This window comes from Phallusia mammillata, chromosome 4, assembly GCF_965637545.1.
Source record: "Phallusia mammillata chromosome 4, kaPhaMamm4.hap1.1, whole genome shotgun sequence".
Taxonomy (NCBI): domain Eukaryota; kingdom Metazoa; phylum Chordata; class Ascidiacea; order Phlebobranchia; family Ascidiidae; genus Phallusia; species Phallusia mammillata.
Window position 1 is genome coordinate 27,492,961 of NC_137255.1, and position 17,506 is coordinate 27,510,466.

At 38.1% G+C, this 17,506-nt stretch overlaps 1 pseudogene; it reads left to right on the forward strand.

Annotated features, from left to right (window-relative positions):
- The first annotated feature begins 126 nt into the window (after window positions 1-126).
- On the forward strand, window positions 127-15,109 carry LOC145225414 (uncharacterized; annotated as a pseudogene).
- The last annotated feature ends 2,397 nt before the right edge of the window (window positions 15,110-17,506 follow it).

Consider the following 17,506-nt stretch of genomic DNA (forward strand, 5'->3'; position numbering starts at 1 on the left):
TTGAAAGCGACGTGTTTCAAACTTTCAAGTTTTTCGGCAAGTCTTTCATCGTCAGTAATACAGACATTTTGTTGTAACCAGAAAAGTTGTCACAAACAAACACAACTTGGACGCAACCACATGACAATCATATGGAGATAAATCAGACACTTTATTTAAACATTCCTGTTTATTCCAAACTATGGGTAACAAAGTAGTTAAAACCGGTTTGACCCAAGGGTCGGATGTTGATGGACCCCAATTCAGCTTGACCCAACGACCACACGCTGCTGAACCCCAACCCAGCTTGAACCAAGGACCAGATGATGCTCAACCCCAATCAAGCTTAACCCAAGGACCAGATTATGCTCAACCCCAATCAAGCTTGACCCAAGGACCAGATGATGCTGAACCCCAACCCGGTTCGATCCAGGGATCAGATTATGCTGAACCCCAACCCGGTTCGATACAGGGACCAGATGATGCTGAACTCCAACCCAGCGTGAACCAAGGAACAGATGATGCTCAACCGCAACCCAGCTTGCCCCAAAGACCAGATGATGCTGAACCCCAACCCGTTCGATACAGGGATCAGATAATGCTGAACCCCAACCCGGTTCGATCCAGGGACCAGATTATGATGAACCCCATTCCAGCTTGACCCAAAGATCAGATGATTCTGAACCCCAACCTGGTTCGATCCAGGGACCAGAATCAGAATCAAGCCCAACCCTAAGACAGGGTGATGTTGTTCCCCAGCACGGCGCAACCGAAGAATCCGATGCTATGGTGCCTCAGTCAAGTTCAAACCACCCTTTGCCAGTTGATGTACAGGACAGGAATTTGGTCTTCAACTTGGTAAGAGTTCTCACCCGATTCTCCAAGAAGTCGTCGATTAAAATTAGGAATTTCTGCTTTCCTATCGAGTGACATTCTCAATTTCTGACATGTATTAAAACGCTGGTCGATTGCGTAAGGTGTCAGGCAATATCGTCGATGTGAAAGCAGTAATTCTCCCGACAACAGTCGATTTGAATCGACGACTTCTTGACTTTTAAGGTGGGCTTCTTAAAACAATTATCCGTTTTGATCAGGAATCTATTTCTTGCAGGAAAGCGAACAAGCACCTCAGATTGGAGACACAAACATCCACACAACTGGATCAGTTTACAACGCTCCAGTCTATCAACACATCACACAACATGTAACAGTGCAGCAAACATACGAACAAGCTCACTGCTCATCTCATTTGCTTGTTCCACACTATTTAGATGAAGAAACTTTAGCAAAACATCCAGCTTCACCTCCTATACCCGAACAAGCTCACTGCTCGTCTCAGTTGCCAGCCCCACACTATATAGATGAAGAAACTTCACCCAAACTCCCTACTACATCTTTATTCTCAGCACAAAGGCAGAGGTTTTCTGAACATCAACCTTCAACATCAACGGAGCACCACAGAAAACATGAATATTTTCAGTCTTCTTCAGTACTGATGTCGTTGCTCAAACAAAGAGCACAAGAAATCGCCAGTGAAGAATCGTCACTTTCAGATTCTGCCAACCGACCAATACCAACAGTCAACCTTGCCATAGTCAGCAAACCACAGCAAATTGACGAGCTTCAAGCAGAAGGACATTATCGACATAAAGAGGAACTTTACAACATACAACAAAGTGATATCACTGGTGAAGAAATATTTGATCGTGCAAAAGAAAATGCACAGCGAGAAGCAGAATGGAAAAAGGACAAGGTGAAAGTAAAGCAAGATTACGTGGAAAAACATGGAAACGTGGTCGGTGTGGTTGGACAAGCTGGAATAGGAAAGACGACCTCAGCCAAAAAATGGGCCATGCAAAGTTTACGGGGTGAGTTGTTCGGACAGACTTCCTTCTTCTTCTTCATTGTGATCAGACACATCGACTTCACGAAGGAGATGACACTTCTTGAGTTTCTGCTCTCCACCATGTCGATTGAACAACATTACACCCTGGAACAACAAAAAGGCATTCTCAACGTCATTTGCAATGATCCACATGTTATGATAATTTTCGACGGTTTCGACGAGGCAGCCATTGAATCATTTTCCACTGAAGTTCCCCGACCCCGACTACATTCGAAGTCAAAGGCGGAAAACTACCTGAAGCATCTGGCGGGAGGAAACTTGCTTCCACGTGCTCGGAAGATTTTCACGTCCCGACCAACTCAACTATACAAGCTCCATCCCTCATATCGACCAAGGTTTGTTGTTCAAATACTTGGATTGACATCAACATCACAAGATGAACTTGGACGTCAGATATGTGGTGACAGATACGACGATATACAACAAAAATTAGAGCAAAACCGCAATGTATTTGCTTACTGCTATGTTCCTGTCAATTTTATATTGACACTTGTCTACTTGATGTATTACGATGGAGATATTCAGTTTGTTTCACTCACTCAAGTCCTTGCTTCCACTTGTTGCCAATATCATACCACCATTCACTTAAGGGGCCGAGAAAGTGAGTTGGACAAATTGGCAAAATTGGCCTATGATGCATTTCTAAATATGGAGATTGTGTTCAAGGCAAAAGCATTCGCAAAAGCAGGTATCAATGAATCCACAGCCGATGCATATACAAACACGTCAGTTACAAAGCACGGGAATCTCAAGCTGACGATTTTGGATGGTCACAAAGTTCGATATTTCTCTCATCACATCTGGCAAGAGTTTTTCGCGGCTTTCTACGTGATGATGATCATGTCTCTTGACGAGTTGGAGAAAGTCCTCAAACAACTTTCAGACGCCAGATGGGAAGTTGTTTCCAAGTTTGTTTTCGGAATTTGCGATTCTTCGGTTTTCCATCAACTCGAGCCACTTGTTCCTGAAAGTTCTCTTAAGGATTGGAAGCAAAAGAAATCTTTGCTTTCTAAATTCATCCAGTCCAAGCCGAAGCTCAGCACTAAAGAAGAAATCTTGCAAGTTTGTAGCTGGGCTCATGAGTCAAATGATCCGGAGATTGCTTCATCTGTGGCCTCCCTACTTCCTGATGAGCTCGACCTTCGTATGTCATATCGTGATTCATCTCTCCTCCCAGTTGACTACGAGAATCTTTCCTTCGTGATTCAACGCAGAGCGAAACCGGTAACACTGTGGTTTTGTATTCCACGATCTCTCATTTTCATTATCGTACGCTTACTCCACGCAATAAAATACAAACAATTCAAATCAAATTCACTAACAGCACAACTGCAACACTATGTTACTACTTTTACAACGAGGCCCAAACTGCCCGAAATCCCCCAAAAGAAATAAACGAAAGTTAATAAAAACCGTCCCAATCATTACTGACCACGAATGTCGCGTCGAAACGTCAATCACTACATTATGTTAACTAAAAGTAGTAGTTACATGTTTCGGTACCTAATAGTGTCTATAAAGCTCGATGGAATATGAGAAATAACTGGATACATATATGACTCAGTATAAACAAAGATTGCTTGGAAAACAAATGAAATCTGAAAAGTGGGCATATTATAACGTTGTAGCGACCTAACTGCTGTTGTATCTCATGTGTGTCGAAGCTTGGCATTTGCTTTTTGGGGGTATTTGATTTGTAAGAACAGACACCTAAAACAGTCAAATTTAAAGCACTTACTTCCACAGTTTACTCTACCCGGCACCAACACGCTGCGCGACTCATATTCATGCCTCAGGATATTCCATTTGTTTTGGCTGATGATTTCACGACTGATCTTCATAAATTGGCTGGAAAAGCAACTGTGTTGTTGCTGTCTTGCGTACTGCCAGTTTGTTCAGAGCACCGGTTTACTATGCTACGCTTCATTCGAGTGTATATGGCAGTGTATCACCAAGTACGTGTAACGCGCCTTAAAAACACGCTTCCATTGGACAATAAAACCATCTGGTAATTAGATGAAATCCTTGCTCAGCTCTGAAACCGCCAGTCATCTTTTCTCCACGAACACTGTTTCCGGTGGTACATGTCTTAAGATCATTGATTAGACTTTCGATCATGAAGTAACAACAGCTCTTCGCTATTTGGTTTTATTTCAAAAGGCAGCTGCAATTACTCTCTTCGTAAGGTGTCACGTAACCCACCAGATCGCTCTAAACTCTCTCACTCTTACATGACTCGAACATGGCGCCGCTGCACAATAAAGCTTCGACCGCTTCAATGTTACACATACAAAAAGAGCCACAAATGGATTGAAAATATTTAAATTGCACAAATAAAAAAATCAAAGAAAACCACTTGTAGTCAAAGCACAAACTTATACATGAAAACTACAAAACAGTGTTGAGCACAACAGAATGAGAAAATAATAATATTCGTACGCGATCATTACAAGTGACGCAACATACCAAAGTTGTAATGGAACTTGAACCAATATGTAAAAACGCCATGTGTATCAGTTGTTAATCATTTTTAGATGACTGTAGCAGAAGGAGAATCGTGTATGCAATATCTTTGTGTATTGCTGGAATATGTTGGTTAAAATATTTGCATATTTATTAAAATTTATTTAACTTATAATATCCAATGTTAAAGTTAGCAATGCACAACCGCCTAGCCATCCTGCCGCACATGTCAGTCCATAACAATTTTCACTTTCTTTTCCATTCTCACAGCATAAAGCCTCTATGTTAAGAAATAACTTTCAACGCATAACAAAAGAGGAAAATTTGTTTGCAACCAAATTAAAATGTAAATATAGAAGCATCGAGCCAATAAATGATAAGCTGCAGACAGTGTACACTGTTTCGAACTGTGAAGTCCTATCAGTGCAGTGGCGAGGAATTGGCCGTATAAGCTAGTGTAGCCACTCTACGCCACTCCAGTTTGTTGGAAGAACGATCTAAAAAAGCCATGCCTCACCAACCTATCCTATGCTACAACCGGGCATCAACGACAGAAGAACTGGTTCACAGTAGCTAAGCAACTATTTGGGAAACTGCTTTTATAATGATAAAGTGACACTGAACCAAAATCACTTTGTTCACCATACAGTTGCTTGGGCATTTTGAACAAGTTCTTCTGTCGTTAATGCTCAGTTGTGGTATCGGATAGGTTGGTGATGCATGAATGACCACATTAGCCAATGCGACCGACCTTTCATCACCAGCTGCACTGATCTTATTGGTTAAAACGTCGAGCACTGTCTGCAGTTTAAATGCAAATCAAAGTAATTTCAAGCACTGGAGGTTGATATTTGACAACAAATTGTCCTCATGAACAATTTCGATGCCACACATTTAGTTATCAGCATAAACTCCCGATAATTGTGGCACTATTTCTAACATAAAGTTGTTATTGCCAAAATAAACCACTTCCATCCCCGCCAAAAAAACAATGCAAAACATTAACATTAAAACTATAGAAAGTCAAATCCATACAAAGGGATACTCTCGCTCGATTGCATCTGGAAAGACAACGCACAGTGAAAAAAAACGTGCATATAATACTTGTTTAATTCGTGTGTTGCTATAACACATCTCCTGACACACGTACAAGGTTTGCTGAAACGCATTAGCTAATAAAAAATGTTACCTAAATATAACAAAACCTCGATTCAGGTCAGAGTTGGAAACATGCCTGAAAATGGGATGAATCCAAAAGTACAAGGCCAAAATTCGGGCCGAACCGACATTTTGATTTAACAAGGCCTACTGTTAAGTCAGGCTCAAATCCATCCCGTTTTATTGAAACTATAGACCGTCCCGACATGCTACTTCGGTTCGGGCGCTACAGCAACACACACGCTTTTTTGTGTGGCAGTAAAATTTGCGTGGAATAGATTGTTGGCTTGTCTTGGTCCAACGAGCGCTCCTGTCATTACATCTTGATCTTCGCATCTAACGCGCAGTTACGACATAATGCCCAGAAAGAAAGCATCATGCGGTTAGTTTAAATAATGCAACTTTTAATGCCGCCAAAATATCCAAATGTTAATTTTTTCGCAACATCGACCTCAGACAGGAATGTAGTATCGTAAGACAACATATAGGAAACCGATAAATTGGTTTAGCACGTTTAACATCATCAGAAACAAACGACAACAGCGTCCTTTTTTCAAATTTGACTACAACCAAACTTTCTAACTAACTTCGACCGTAACGATGATCTCTCAATGGATGTTTTTGCTACAAAAACAAAAAAAACAAAAAAAACAAAAAAACAAATACGCATTTGCTTGCAATCATACAAAAATATTTAATCGAAAACGTTTCACGATCTAATGCTTCGTTATATTGTCTAACTTTATTTACCAGTATTTGTCGCTACGTTAAATGTGATAATATTTGTTGCATTAAAATCAGCTGAAGAGACTCAACCTCTCCCTCAACAAGATCGGCAACACGGGAGCAGCATCACTCGCCCCTTGCCTCCAGAACATCGGAGAACTTATACTGTGGTGTTGTAAAATAGAAAGTGAAGGCGTCGAGAAACTCTGCGATGGAGTGAAAAAGATAACAAAGCCGGTAAACGTGAATTTCGATCTAAGTGATATACAAAATTTTATTTAATGGCAAACGTTGCAACCGGTTTTTATAAACCTCATATTATCTGAAAAAATAGTGCATTTTTATAAGCTTGTAAATGTTCTTTGCAGGTATTTTATACTGACAACCGGTGCTTTAAAGTAGTTGTATTGGGTGCGATAGATTCTTTACTATATAGGTGATGATTGTCACGCAAATATATACCTTTCGTCGAAATTTGAATCTGTCGTCACAATGAAATAATACCCAGTAATTATGTCGACTTTTAAATTTTGTTGTGGTGTTAATTAACAGAAACGCAAAACGCTTTGTGCAAGCACGAACGAAATGAGCAGATTTGGCATCAAATCAATTATAGCGTAATTTCGTTAAATTTAAAATACATGATCTAAAATATGATGAGCTTTTTATATTAATGAAATCTGGTAATAACATGAAACGACACATCGATTACGAACCGTGGAAGAAATCTTTTTGAATAAAATATCGTCTTGTACGTAACAATGGATGTTAAGTGACGAACAACACAAAGTTTTAATGCAACTGAAATGCAACTGTGACACCATTTACAACTTAAGATTATAATTGCTGCTTCAAACCGTCCGAAATGTCTTGTCCGAAAAGTTTAACAAACCAAAAAAACAAACAAACGATAATGCGAAAAATCTGGAAAAGGCGATACTGTCCCTTATACACACATTTTGTTTCTAACAAACAAAGCTCATATTTGTATTTAGCATGACGTACAACAACGCATATTGAACAAACGTGCAGCGCATACTTGTTTTACTCGTGTGTTGCTGTAACACCACGCTCTACACACGTACAAGGTTCGATGTAAAAGTGATTGGTGAAAACAAGACCAGGGATTTAAACAACGCAATTAACCAAAATAAATTTCTTACGTAAAGCTAGCAAAGTCTGGGTTGGTTTGTTAGTTATTTAACAAAGATAGAGTGAACTTTCTACAGCTTACTTTTCATGTATTATCTTTCATTGATGAAATGCCAAATTTAAAGTGGAACGAAAAATATGTGTTAAAAAGTCGCAGAATTTATAACAAGGCTTAATCCTAAGTTGTGTTGTGTTGTCTATTTTTATTTACCAGTGTTTGTCGCTACGATAAGTGTGATAATATTTGTTGCATTAAAATCAGCTGAAGATACTCGACCTCTCCGACAACAAGATTGGCAACACTGGAGCAGCTTCGCTAGGTCCTTGTCTTTACAACATCGTGGAGCTTATACTGGTTAGATGTGGAATCGGACCTGAAGGCGTCGAGAAGCTAACAAAACCGGTAAAAATATTGAAATATATGTTGTGTGAATTTTTTTCTTAACAGCAAAAATAACTGTTTCAGAAACGATAAACTGTATGCGCCAAAGCCAAGTCACATGTTTAAATCTGTACAAAGCAGTATTTACTTTTTTCAACAGGATTGACAATTATAAACACTGGCACACTGCCTAACAGTACATATTCACTGTCTTTGCAGCGAAAACTAGTCAGCTATTTAAGTATCTCAAATCCTTGGTCGTTGTGACATGCTGCACAGACGACAGTTAATTTCATAAATGTTTGATATCAGTGTTTTAAAATACACAAAACTCATAAAGTAAATAGAGTGAAAAGTAAAAGAAAGAATGTGAGACAATTAACAGTAAACAACATGTACCGATTTCGTTTTACGTCACAAATCGAAACAAAACAAACTTAAGGGAAAGACAGACGATGTGTGACGAAACAAATCAACTTATTTCAAACTTTAAATATTTAACGACATAACAAAAAGTGACTCAGCGAAAGTGAAATACAGTATTAAAGAAAACACATCAGAATATAATCTGTACCAAAGATAACATACTAGAGAACGAGTGAAAATATATTAACGGTCCCGCTGATACTACGTGATAACCCAACAGCAACGCTTTCTTGAAACACACAATAAAACAATATTATCTTAAAGCACGTGTCTTACGTGTGTCAAGTAGCAGCACCAATGTATGGCGCTTAAAAAATACTCCGTTATTTGGCTGCATATCTATTCGGGGGCTGGATAAAATCTTGGCTGTCGTATCCGCATTTCACTATCGTGTGACTTTTTTATTTTATTCGAATTACGGCATGGCCGTGTGAGTGGCGTATACAACAGCAGTGACATCTGGAAAACCCTAAGTTCGCCAAGCAGCTTTTGGTGTTTATCATTCCATGAACACTGGATGTTTTCAACTTTTGTGTTCGTCACATACTCGACTACTGCAACATCGTTAAAACACGCTTCCATGTTTCTCTCGATCACTACTATAACAAATCGGCAAGGATCACGTCAGAATGAAAGGAGCATGGAAGTAGGAACTAGTCCTTCAGGATGAATTTCTACATTTCTAGAAGTTTAACTGTGTGACAATGTAAAATCCATGGTTTAGGTAACATGGGTACTGTCCCATCATTTCCGGACAGGGTCATCAACTTGTAATTTACCACATAGCGTTGAATGTGCAGAAAATCTGTCCTTTAATGCAGGGCTTCCCAAACTTTTTTCATCGCGACCCCTATTAATCTCTTTAAATTTTCCGCGACCCTTCACGGATAATATGATAAACAATGAAAAAATACGTTTGTTGCATTTACTGAAACGACTAATTCGAGCGAAAACTAAAAATAACCTACCGGTACTCGGAGTCTACTACTTTACAAGTTCAAACACCGATACCTTTTACGTGCTTTAGCCTTTAGTTTCTGTCACATTGTTTTGCAAATAGGCACTTGTCACCTTGGACCAAGTTTAGGTCGTTGCAGTGCTTTGCAAACGGACATTAAACACAGCTTAGAAATCGTAAATTTATTACGTATTTTATCAGAGAAAGTTATTGCGCCACACAATGACACAATACTTAAACGTTAGTCTGTAACACTATGTGTCATCTTTATGTTGCAATTAAAATGCCTGTGTATTTCAAAACAATTGCAATTGTTGCGTTTCAACCGACGTTTGTTCGATCAATGGCGTCTCTACAATCTCGTTTGCGCTTAGCTGGAAACGTTTTGAAACCGACGTAACTTGAACAAAAACAACATTGTGACGTTATACAAAGGTCAAGGCCGGGGGTGTGCGGTACTCCCGTACTCTACCCCAGTGTATGGAGTACTTCCTGCAAAATTGGTACAGCTCTCTGCGACCCCTCAAGTTTGTTAAGCGACCCCTTCCGGGGTCGCGACCCCCAGTTTGGGAAGCCCTGCTTTAATGCACTCCTCGATGACATCAGGCAACACATAAACAAAAGCAGATGTTTCAAAACCATCGACGCTAGAACAAACATTTATTACTCCTTCCATTCGAATGCGGCTACCGTTGGCACCGACAAAGTGCAAATTACCTCGGCAAGACTCCATCTTGACACTTGTAAGTTTTTTCATACTGACACTACACTGACAGTGGCCGCAGTATTAATTAAAGCAAACACAGAAATGTCATTGATGTTAACATTGAGATACTTGTACAGCACACTCTGGTTGGTGTTAATGCGAAGCATTTGTTTCTACGGCTGATAAGCAAAGAAGTGTACTGCATGGTGTTTCTTAGTTTGCTGTTTGCAGGAAATGCTTGGCTTCCAAGCGTTACAAGTGCTGATACGAAATCTCGCTTGGTTTTATCTACTATTTTAGAGCGTTTAGCCAGTTTTAGTCTTGTTACTCTGCGAATAATTGTTTCCTACTTCCGCTTGGTGAGCAAAATCTTGGTCGTGTCATCCATGTACTTGTGTTGGTCGAAATGTCCGCACAGGACGCGTCCTGGGTTTAAACTAAACTAGCGTGAAAAGTTTTTACCGATCAATAAGTTCCAACGAAGGTGTTCGATAGCTTGAACGTGACAGTAATGTTGCTTACCAAATTACAGAGATTTTTCGATGACTGTAGCACTAATAAAAACGTGCTGCCCATATGTATAGGACGTCGAAATGTCGATTATATAATAAAACTGCTGGATGAGCAATAATCGGTTATGTGTTGGCTATATGTTTCTGACTATCTTGGATTTATTCTGCTGTGGGATTCAAATCCACAGCAGAAGCCCTTGTCGTCGCTTTGCCAATTGAGCTGCACAGGCTTCAGTTTACCTTAAAAAATACGAAATGTTACTACAAATGCACGCTATTTAAACAAAGCAATCTACCTAAAGCAAACGAAACTTTGATTCAGCTCAAAATTGTAATCTGGCCCGAATTTGAGCCCAACCCGAAAATGCCATTCAGTTATCCTTTCTAAACCAGACTTCTTCAACACGCAAAAAGTTTCTTATTCAATCTACGTTTACCCTCTTTTAAGAACTCATTTACATTGAAATCCACATTATAGTTGATCTTATATTTTGTTAAAATCTATGTGATTATCCGGAAGAAATATCCCATTAACCGGAAGATTTTATTACAAAATGATAAGCTACGATTTGGGATTCTCCATCTGAATGCAATTAAACGGGTTGTGCGATTAACCAGTATTGGATCACCTGGTTTCATCTGTAGCTGCGTCACGTAGAATGTTTTCCACTTGATGATCTACTATGTAGTGCAACAACGCACAGTGAATCAAACATGCATTAAAAACAAAAAAAACATATGCATTGTTTAGTAAATAATGCACCGAATCGGCTAAATTGGGTTCGATTAAAAACAATTTTTTTTGTAGTTTTGCCGAAATTTTTGAACGAATGATTTATGACGTCACGTGAAGCCGTTTGCTACGCTTTTGATATTTCAATATCAATTTTTCTACCAGGCAAACAGTGGTGTTGCTGAATCAGAATAGTTTTTCATTATCATTTTATTAATTTGTGAGTTTTGCCTCAGTCGTTGTTGCCAGTCTACCAATTAATTACTGACTTTTGTCTGACTTTTTGAAAACGATAATATTATTTAGAAGCTTAATACAGACGATATCAGTCAATAGCAAGCCGGTTAATGGGAAAAACCGGTTAATCGGGACTGTTTAGTGAATCCCAAACCGTTGCCTATCTTTGGTTAAAATCTGCTAACATTTGTCAAAATCGGTTCAATGCAATCCGTTTTATCGGGAAAGCTGCTTGATCTGGGCGGGTTTTAAATTGCTGCCCATAACTTGTCAAGAAAAATAATTTCGGATAAACGGAACTAATTCAAACGAGGATTTCAATCAACTGCATTGTTGATTTCTGTGTGAAAGTCAACCATTCCACTTTTGTTGTTTAAATGTTGACTAATAAAACATTGTTGAAGACATTGTCACAAATGTATGTTCAGCATGTGTGCCATGTTGTAGAGTGTGTATGCGTTGTCTGTCTATCTTGAAAACATGTGACCGATTCCACCATACCACCACGACAGTTCGACTGTGTGATTACGTTTTTAGGTGTTAAAAATGTCTAATAAAACGTTTTTTCTTCTATCCCGGACTAGGTAATGTGCGCATGTGTTGCATTTAACAAACAACTTTACTTTGTCACATTTCCCACCGGATAATTTAGGGTAACGGTTAGTCAGAGTAGATGGTATTTGTACAAAAAATGTGACTACGGTAAACAAAATTACACTGAAATATGAGAGAAGCTTTTTTGGTTTTTTACTTATTTTCTCACTGTTTAGTTTCTCACTATTTTCCCTTTCATCAAACTGGCCTAAATAGTTTATTTTTAAACTATTAAAGAGAGAGGAAGCATCACTATTGACAAGAATGAGCTTCATAACAACGACAATGCTGCTTGGGAAATGCTAATTAGCAACTCTGTTCATAATTTGTATTGTTTATAGAGAATTCGGATAATCGGGAAACAGCTTGTTTGGGATTGCTATTTGCCAAGCGTTTTGTCCCGATTTTCCTGCTTGGCAAAAAGCAATCCCGATTAACCGGATTCGTCTGTAGTTGATGATTACAAAGCGCAGTTTCAAAGATTGAGTGGCGATTAGGCAAAAAATATTTTTTTTATGTTTTGAAATTGAGTTCGTAAAAGACCGAATCGCAACAAATTATTTGCTGGAAACCAATTATTTCTGAAAATGGCCGAATCGGCTGAATTATTTCGGCAAACATATTAGGTACATCACTAGTTATTGTTGAAACTAATAATATTATGCAGAAGACACATTGATATCCAACTGTTATTTGCAACATATGCTTACAACCAGTTTTGTATGTAATAATGGGTGACAAGTGACGCAACAAGACAACGTTTAAAAGCAGTTTTCCCTAACTCGCAAAATGTGTATCGCTCTCATGTTCTGTTGATTGGCTAAAATGTAATTCGACACAAAGCTCAACACAAAGCTTGTTCCTCAACACATATGGAACTGATGCTCGAACCTATACCCGCACCCGAAAACCTACCTGACGTACGACTCTGGTTCAGGCGCTACACCAACTCACACAAGTTTCTTTCTTTGCGTTTTCTTATTTTCGTGGCATGTCTTGGAGCATCAAGCGCCCGGTCGTCGCACCAAGACCTTTGTACTCAACGCGTATTTGTTTTACTGAAATACATAAAACAAACAAAACTCCTGTTGCCCAGATGCATCAAGGGTTTTGTTTAAACAATACAACGTATACTGTTGTTAAAAGCCGCCGAAATATCGGTGATCGATTTTTTAATTTCTTAAAAAATGCAGTGTGAACTTTCTGCAGCTAACTTTTCAAGTATTATCAAAGCGTAATCCGAAGATGTGTAGTGTGGTCTTATATACTTGAATTTGTCGCTACGATAAATGTGATAGTATTTGTTGCATTAAAATCAGCTGAAGAGACTCGACCTCTCCCACAACAAGATCGGCAACACGGGAGTAGCATCAATCGCCCCTTGCCTTCACAACTTCGAACAACTCAGACTGCGTGGATGTGAGATCGGAAGTGAAGGCATCGAGAAACTCTGCGATGGAGTGAAAGAGCTTACAAAGCCGGTAAAAAGTGTTGAATTCTATGTTGTAGAAAAGTGTTTTTTTTCTTTATAGCAAAGATAACTGTCTGTTTCGGAAACAATGAACAATACGAACAAAAGAAAAATAAATATTCCGCAAAATACAAGCATGATTAATAGTGTGGACTGATTTAAAGAAAAATAATCATATGCAAACAACACGGTGGTAATCAAATATTAGGAGAATTATTGAGCAACAGAAAGCTTTATTTGTAATAATGGTTGGCATATGACGCCTCAGGAAAACCTATAAATTTAAGTTTACCTAACTTGCGAATATGGTCATGTGTGTCGGTCTCAGAGATGTGACACTGAAGGCAATATTGTGATGATTGACTGATATTTAGCATTCGGGGTCGAGTGTGTTTTAAGGTACTGCTAATGCTACTCTCACGAATTAACGACGCAATAGGTTTGCGCTATGAGCCTCACTAAGTTTATAGCGCAAACTGCTGCCTCAAGATTCCTTGGAGAAGAACTCTAGAAAACACCACTTGTATAATCCGTTGACTACATTGTTGGTTTATTTGGTTATCAGCGACAGAAATATTTCAAGAAGTCTTATTCAAACAGAATCTTACTCAAATAGGGAAAACAGTAATTAGCCATTTACGCAAAATACTACAAGAATCCAAAACCTGATTTAAATATTTAAAGGTATATGTTATGTTTCACAAAAACGGTTAAATATTAACTTGCAACTCTATGTCTTAGCTCTAATACATCCGACTTATATTTGCCGGCTAATTAATTATTTCTACCCGGCCGCGGTCAAGGCCTCCATTTTGGTTTGGCCGGCAATCAAGTGCCGCTGGCCCGCGCGCAGATTTCAATAAAATCGGCTATCCGCGCTTCTCTAGTTAAACTCAAACACGTCATTTTCCGAGCCTAGTCTAAACTGACGCAGGTTATTGATTCAAATTTATTAAATTATTAAGTCATTCATTTTTATGAAATAAGATAAATATATTTCGCCTAAAATCTTTAGATTAAAACACAAAGTTATGAGATCCAAAATGCGCATTTACTTAGTTAAGTTATTTAGTGATTGTTGACATAATAAAGTGGTGTGATTTTATTCGTTATTGACATCAATTTTTTTGCATTCTAAAAGATAATAGAATAAAATGGTACTCAATGGGTCAACGGGTCGTATTGAGGCAACTTAATGCTATTTGGTGATTTTCATGTGATTATAAACCACCCGAGCAAATCTACACATCAGTAGTTGTTTGTTTGATAATTTTATCTTATAACGTTAATTGTTTTGTCTATGCTTTTCTCAGATATATTTTTCACACTTTACGTCACATGACATCCGTTTTTCGTGTGAAAACAATTAGTAGTATGACGTCATACTGTTTCATTCATCACTTAAATTTGATTTGCAATTAACTCTTCTTATTTGCGTTTAACTTATTCTTGTTTTAGATGAAACTTCTTGATCTATCTTGGAACTGGCTGACAGATGAAAGTGCTGAGTCATTGGCACGATGTGTCCACATCGATTTGTTAAAGGTTGGGCTCAATCGCTTCACAGAAGCAGGGAAGGATATCATTAGATCGAATTCGCAAGGAAATGTTGTATTCAAATATTAAAGTAAAATCTGAACACTTGTTTCCATAACAATCGTAAATAAACTTCTGTGGAACAACTTTTACAATAAATGGAGATCAATTTGACATGATTTCATCACCAATGATGACATTGGTCATTGCCTGAACGTCCGATGGAATAAGTCATTATTGTCCGCTGTCTGGGTCTGTATTCCTGACGATCACGTGTTATGTTCGTTTTCTACATTACTATTTGCGCTATATAATTTGCTTAAAAATTCCAAAACTAACTGACGTTTTGTGTTAAACCGATTTTCAGCTTAAACTGTCGCAAAACAGGCGCTATGCATTTTGCTTCATTAAGAAATAAAAGTGTAATAAGAAATTAAGATGTTCTTTATAAACGATATACAAATGCAAATAAATACGCGTATATCTTTATACATAACTGTTAATACTGCTATATTTGCCTTTCTACCGTTCAATCCTATACCACCGTACTTTTACGTCGCCTTTTTATTGATTTATATTAGTGACGTATTTTGATTATGTTTGATTCGATTATTTTTCAAACTTGGCAACATCGATGTGGTTTGTTTCTCATTCGATGTTGGTTTGTTTCTCACTATGACGAGTTTTGTGCCTCGTTTGTTGTTTTAATATCGTGACGTAAGTTCAATGGCGTCACAAATTCAGTTTCAATTTCACATCGGTTGAATAACCTGGCATAATGTCGGCGTCTATGCTGACCAAATATTTGTGAATATAACGTTACGAATCTAAATGAGAAATCCTACAGATTTTAACCTGGAAATAATACTTCTATGCTTGTGTTATGAGAATTAAACTGACTTAATATTTTTGAGTTGTTTTTGTTGCGTATATGACCTAAAGTAGCCTTCTCAGATGTATACAAACGTAAACACTGGTGATAAAACATAAGTTGTTATTTTAGTGCGAGACAACATTATGATTTGTGTTCTGCAAAATCTAGTGTCGTTTTATGTTGTAACCGATTGTGTTTTTATTTTTTGCTGTCGTTTAACTTTTGCTGTCGTTCGCCATGCTGTGTTTTACGGTTTGAAATATATTCAAACCATTTTTACTGGCCATCTCTAAATTTCAGTCAGATACAGCATACAAAGTTTCAGGTCATTCCAATAAGCGAATCGGAAATGAGAAGCGCACATGGTCATTTTAGGCAGGGCACGACCGTTAAAATTAAGGCGCGCTGACATACAGACAAAGATCTTTCGGTTATAAAACACGAACGGTTTGACATGAATTCAAACGGTTTTTCCAAGGCCGCACATGGTCATATACTTCTATCGCGTTAGCGTTTGTGCTCACGAAAATAAGTGTTATGTTCGCTTGTCAGTTTCGTTTCACTAACATGGACAAACTGGAACTTTGCAAGCTATATATGATTTCAATTCCAATTTGGATCGTGAAAACCGTTTAATTTTATCGCAGTTCTTTTACGTTTTAGAGTCAATAATGTATATTAACAGCTACTTCCTGCCCTCGAAAATATGTACGATTTTCGCTTTTCATATCCGTTTTGCAAAGCTAAACACACTGAAACTTTGCAAGCTCTGTCTGACTGAAATTCCAAGTTGGATCGTGAAAAACGTTTGATTATATCTTTGTTCGTTCGTGTTTTAAAGCCAAAAAGGTAGCGGTCACCAACCTTTTAAATACATCTTAAAACTGCATTGTTACAAATCAATGCATATGTTTTGTAAATGTTCAAAAATTTGTAGTGCGTATAATCCTTGATGGACTAAAAAGGCAGGGTTTTATGAGATCCACTGGCTACAACAGTTTCTCGTTTACCAACCGCTGTTTGTAACCGCGCGTATGACGTAACAGTCAATTGGGATTGTGGCGCATGCATCTACAGAAGCGACCTACTTTATCGCGTTAACGGTCGTGCCCACGAAAATAAGTGTGATGTTCGCTTGTCATTTCTGTTTCGCTTAACTGAACAAACTGAAACTTCAAGCTGTTTCCGATTGCAATTCCACGTTGGTTTGTGAAAAACGTTTAATTTTATCTTAGTTTGTTCACATTTTAGAGACGACGTTGTGGTACCCGTTCAAAGACAACTTTAATCAATGAAAACTCAATTTATCTTCAGCAATCAACGTGCAAATTGTTTGCTATATTGGACTAATAAAACCAATGTGTTCTGCGCTTTTTATGAAAATCTATCAACATTTTATCCTCAGACACTTCAAAAAGTTATTTTTACGTTTTTGAACGTACAGTAGCAGCTTCCCGCATGAGTTACGGAGAAACTTTTCAAAATCGCTTTCACACTTTTCTTCATGTAACAATTTTAAGCTTTACTTTTTAACTTGAAAATTATCGTGTTTTGAAACGAAGTCTCAACCCATTTTGTTAAAATCACCTACTGTAGTCGCAATCGACTATTGCATGACAAACATTATCGCATTTCGTCATGATTTCGTGACGTCATTATATTTGTTCCGTTATATTTCATGTCAGTTTGACCC